This window comes from Schistocerca cancellata, chromosome 10, assembly GCF_023864275.1.
Source record: "Schistocerca cancellata isolate TAMUIC-IGC-003103 chromosome 10, iqSchCanc2.1, whole genome shotgun sequence".
Taxonomy (NCBI): domain Eukaryota; kingdom Metazoa; phylum Arthropoda; class Insecta; order Orthoptera; family Acrididae; genus Schistocerca; species Schistocerca cancellata.
Genome location: NC_064635.1, coordinates 16,919,418 through 16,925,448, shown reverse-complemented (window position 1 = coordinate 16,925,448; position 6,031 = coordinate 16,919,418).

Sequence of the window (6,031 nt, the reverse complement as noted above, 5' to 3'; positions counted from 1 at the left end):
GATGCGCAGCTCGAAGTTTCCACTTCACTAGTGCTGCCCTGACATTTTGTTTGTGATAAATCCAGTATTGCTATCAGATCAGATGTGTTTTATCTCAGTACCTCATTCCATCTCGACAGTTCTTTAGCACATGCGCTATCTTAATCTCACGAAAAACTCGTATCATGCTATTCGAAGCAAGCAAAACTTTCCTGATTGCACAACAGGCAGTCAGAAGTGGACACACAAAGCGGTTTGCGGAAAAATTCGTTACGGGGTTAAATAGTTAAATGAGATCAACACCAATCAAGAAGCACATTTCAGAGTCTTTTGCTCTTACAAGCCACTCTCACTTTGGAGACATCCAAGTTCTGTCTCATCTTTCTGAATTTCACTCCTTGTTGCCTTGTGAAATTATCTGCTGTGATAGTGCACATAAGACAAACAAAGAAAACATTTATCACCAACAACTAAATAACTACGCTACAGAATGAGATTTTCACTCTGCAGTGGAGTGTGCGCTGATATGAAACTTCCTGGCAGATTAAAACTGTGTGCCGGACCGAGACTCGAACTCGGGAACTTTGCCTTTCGCGGGCAAGTGCTCTACCATCTGAGCTACCCAAGCACGACTCACGCCCTGTCCTCACAGCTTTACTTCTGCCAGTACCTCGTCTCCTCCCTTCCAAACTTAACAGAAGCTCTCCTGCGAACCTTGCAGAACTAGCACTCCTGAAAGAAAGGATGTAGCGGAGACATGGCTTAGCCACAGCCTGGGGGATGTTTCTAGAATGAGATTTTCACTCTGCAGCGGAGTGTGCACTGATATGGCTAAGCCGTCTCCACTATATCCTTTCTTTCAGGAGTGCTAGTCCTGCAAGATTCGCAGGAGAGCTTCTGTAAAGTTTGGAAGGTAGGAGACGAGGTACTGGCAGAAGTAAAGCTGTGAGGACGGGTCGTGAGTCGTGCTTGGGTAGCTCAGATGGTAGAGCACTTTCCTGCGAAAGGCAAAGTTCCCGAGTTCGAGTCTCGGCCCGGCAAACAGTTTTAATCTGCCAGGACCTTTCAACTACGTTACAGTTCAAAGTTATCTGGCACGTTGTTCATCGGACCACCTTCACACTACTTCTGTACCGTTCTCCACAAACGAACAGAACGGGCTTTAAAATCGAACACCTAAATCTGTCCGTGCGAGCTCTGACTTTTCTTATTCTATTACGTTGATCGTGTCTCCGTGTTTAGACTGGCGACAATAAAATATTAACACACGGAGAGCAGAAAGTTGGTGACTGAAATTTTATGGAAATACCTCACCGCAACGAAAAACCCTTTTGTTTTAATGACTGTCACCCCAAGCCGCGTATCATATCCGTGACAGCCCCTCCTCTCTTTCGAGATGCCACAAAATGAGCTGCCCTTCTTTGAACTTTTCCGATGTCCTCGTCCGCCTGTCCTGTCTGGTTAGTATCCCACACCGCGCAGCAACACTGCAGAAGAGGACGGATAACCGTTGTGTAGGCAGTTTCTTTAGTACACCTGTCGCATCTCCTGAGAGATCTGCCAATAAAACGCACTCCTTGCTTCGGCTTTCCCACAACTTTATCTCTGCGACCGTTGCAATTTAAACTCTTCTTAAGAGTTATCGCTACATATTTAATTGAATTAACAGCGTCTATATTTGCGCGACTTATCGTCTAAACGAAACATAACATATTACTTTTAGTACTCACACGGGTGACCTCACAGTTTTAATCGTCCCTATGGAATGGTTTCATGATACTTTTGACCAATTCTGTCTCGGCCCCGTCTCGTTTTCTGCACCTCTTGTCCACGGTGTAATTCTTCTAACTCGTCCAGATCAACTAGGCAGTGGGACTGATATAAAATCAATAACTGTTGTTGTTGTTGTTGTTGTCTTCAGTCCTGAGACTGGTTTGATGCAGCTCTCCATGCTACTCTATCCTGAGCAAGCTTCTTCATCTCCCAGTACTTAATGCAACCTACATCCTTCTGAATCTGCTTAGTGTATTCATCTCTTGGTCTCCCTCTACGATTTTTACCCTCCACGCTGCCCTCCAATGCTAAATTTGTGATCCCTTGATGTCTCAGAACATGTCCTATCAACCGGTCCCTTATTCTAGTCAAGTTGTGCCACAAACTTCTCTTCTCCCCAGTTCTATTCAATACCTCCTGATTAGTTACGTGATCTACCCATCTAATCTTCAGCATTCTTCTGTAGCACCACATTTCAAAAGCTTCTATTCTCTTCTTGTCCAAACTATTTACCGTCCATGTTTCACTTCCATACATGGCTACACTCCATACAAATACTTTCAGAAACGACTTCCTGACACTTAAATCTATACTCGATGTTAACAAATTTCTCTTCTTCAGAAACGCTTTCCTTGCCATTGCCAGTCTACATTTTATATCCTCTCTACGGCGACCATCATCAGTTATTTTGCTCCCCAAATAGCAAAACTCCTTTACTACTTTAAGTGCCTCATTTTCTAATCTAATTTCCTCAGCATCACCCGACTTAATTCGACTACATTCCATTATCCTTGTTTTGCTTTTGTTGATGTTCATCTTATACCCTCCTTCTCAGACACTGTCCATTCCGTTCAACTGCTCTTCCAAGTCCTTTGCTGTCTCTGACAGAATTACAATGTCATCGGCGAACCTCAAAGTTTTTATTTCTTCTCCATGGATATTAATACCTACTCCAAACTTTTCTTTTGTTTCCTTTACTGCTTGCTCAATATACAGATTGAATAACACCGGGGAGAGGCTACAACCCTGTCTCACTCCCTTCCGAACCACTGCTTCTCTTTCATGTCCCTCAACTCGTATAACTGCCATCTGGTTTCTGTACAAATTGTAAATAGCCTTTCGCTCCCTGTATTTTACCCCTACCACCTTCAGAATTTGAAAGAGAGTATTCCAGTTAACATTGTCAAAAGCTTTCTATAAGTCTACAAATGCTAGAAACGTAGGTTTGCCTTTCCTTAATCTTTCTTCTAAGATAAGTCGTAGGGTCAGTATTACCTCACATTTGACGAGTGTACCATCAATATCAGGAAACTGGTAAAACGTCAAATCTCCGACATCACTGCGACCGGAAAAAGATCCTGCAAGAACGGGACCAACGACGACTGAAGAGAATCTATGGAAGTGACAAAAGTGCAACCTTTCACCAAATTGCTGCAGATATCAATACTGGGCCATCAACAAGAGTCAGCGTCAGAACCATTCAACGAAACATAATCGATATGGGCTTTCGGCACCGAAGGCCTACTCGTATACCCTTGATGACTGCTCTCTAATGATGTGGGGCATGTGCAGTTGCCTTAACTATCATTACGACACGTCGTAGTGAATAGTGTAACGATAAGACGTTGAAAATTCTAGAAAAACAAATGTATTGATGATTCAATGCAGTGTGACGTCAAATAGCGGAAGCACAAAGGAAAACACCCAGAGAACTGGGCCACCATTGCAGGGAATGAAAATACAGTGCAGCTGCCGTAGCAACAACGCTGACTATCGGTCAACACAGTGTGCTGCTTGCAAGGAAAGTGTTTGTAAAATGCTTTCCAACGTTGTACGCTCTTCAGGGAACGAATAGATTTTAATGTTATAAGACTTTTGTACTATAATACTCTAACACTGTGTATTAATTGATAGTTACGTTTCCTTTATTTTGCACCTAATAATGTCAGTGTCATTACGTCCTGATAAATGGATTTGTACATAAGGAATTAAAAGTTCTTTATAATTACTCTGAAACGTCCCCTTAGAACAATTATACACGACTGTGCTTAACCTGACACACAATAATTTTAGCGCAATGCAATCTGACTATCAAAGATCCCTGCAAAAGAATGGCCCTGAGTAACATTAAACTATACCTTTCACAAATAACTTACCTCACAAAAATCTTCATTACTCGAACTACTGCAATACAGCGAGCGCCACTACTGCCAGCTAAATAAAAGATTCGAACTACTGAAGGCACTAACTACTTATAGTCTTAGCAAATGAAAGATTCTAATAGAGAACAAACAATGTATTTACCTCAATATTCATAATATATACAGCAGTTCATAACATTTTTCAAAACTCTGCCATCTCTCTCCCCACATCCACCACTGCTGGCGGCTCACCTCAAACTGCCCAACGCTACGCGCTGTTAACATGCAGCTGCCCCTCTACAATGGCAGACAACAATGCAAACTAGCCACAGACTGCACACAGCACAGCCAGTGATTTTCATATAGAGCGCTACGTAACGTTGCCAATAAGAAAACAGAAACAGCCTACTTACATAAAGAAAACATAAACAGCCTACTTACATAGCCCCCATGCTCCTTCGTTTTTTTTTTAAGTTATTGTTTACTGGATCTGTAGGCATAAAATATCTATATTAGTACATTCATCAAATTTTATTTTAAACAATGCTGCAGTGCAGCTAGAAACTTGATATTAAATAAATACATAAAGCAAGCCATATGGCATTTTTCTCAACTAGCAAGACAATAGCCGTGAAATGTTTCTCATCGTTTCATTAGGCATTTCAGTAAATATCATAAATTACGAGCTCCACAGTATGCTTTCAACAAGGAAATGTCAGTAGCGCGGACAATGGCCTCCCCTTTCTTTTTTTCTACCTGTGTTTCTGACGAGGCACTCACACTAATGGCTTGTTCTCCAGGCGTCTGACACACCTGGGTGCCCACGACGCATTATGTGCAGGTGGTCACTTAACTTTCTTACGGAAATATTTACGACAGCAGTTTCCGCTACAGTGACAGTCTCATAAAAAATGTAACAGGTCGAGAATTTACGTTGCAAATGTGTAGAAACAAAATCCTGTGAATATAACAGTGTCCAAAAAAATTTTCGCCGGCATTGTGATACATTCATGCATTTACACACATTTCATAACTCTTAAAGTACGATTCTTGGTTTCAAACATCCTTTTTCACAAGTCAAGAGTCCCTAACTTCTATTCATTATTCATATACATATAAACATGTAATCACATTCCTCATATATGGTAGCATCATCTTATTGACATAAACATACCTCAACAGCATAATACACATCGTCGTCGTAAAAATAACATCATAACACCTCAGTCAAATCTCAAAAAGTCGTAGCTTTCTGCAATAATTTCAAACCATAAAAAAATTCTCTGCTCATGTCAAAAGTGTCATCTTCCTCAAACGTACCTTAAATATCATGATCTCATACCAAATACATCATTCAAAGCTCTCATAGTATCACAATGGTTCCGAAAAAATATGAACAGTTCACAAAGTACAGACAAAATACAATTTCGTAAGTGTGAAGTAATCCAACTCTGTAATTGCGTAAACATGTGTCACTGACGTAGTAAAAAAAATTTGTCTCTCTCAGTTAAATGATCAGATAGCTGTGTAATTTATGTTTTAGAGAAATATAGTACCGATGTGTAAAGTTGTATAAGCAAATACCATATTAGCTAGGGTTCCTTGTGCTTGCCAAACACATGGTACACAAAGTAAGCGTGTACCCCCCCTGAGGTTTAATGTAATTGTAGCCTCAGGTATTACAGATTACAGCAATGGAATGAAATGTATCACGGAAAACTTTCTTTGTAATTCAAAAATCTTAAAAAATAAATGTTTTAAGTACAAAATTAATCACTCAAATACGTGTCCTGTAGCGCTAAATATGCGTCTTGCTGTAAGATAATCTCTGTGGAAGTGTCGTAGTTATCGTCCTCCGAAAGCTAAGTTCTGCAGAAGACAATGTACTTACCTCATGATAAACAAAAGTGAAATGCTTTGCGTATAGATATCGTAGTTATTACGTACCTGACCATAATCAAGAAAGTACTATAATGTAACGTATTGTTGTGCTACGAAAGAGGCTGTCTCATTGTAGCTATACCACAAAAGTTACTACTAAATTATGTTTTACTTTCCAGAATAATACATAAAACTGTGCAGACATAAAACAGAAACACCGCAAACAGATTCTAAGTCTGGCAAAGCATACTAGTAAT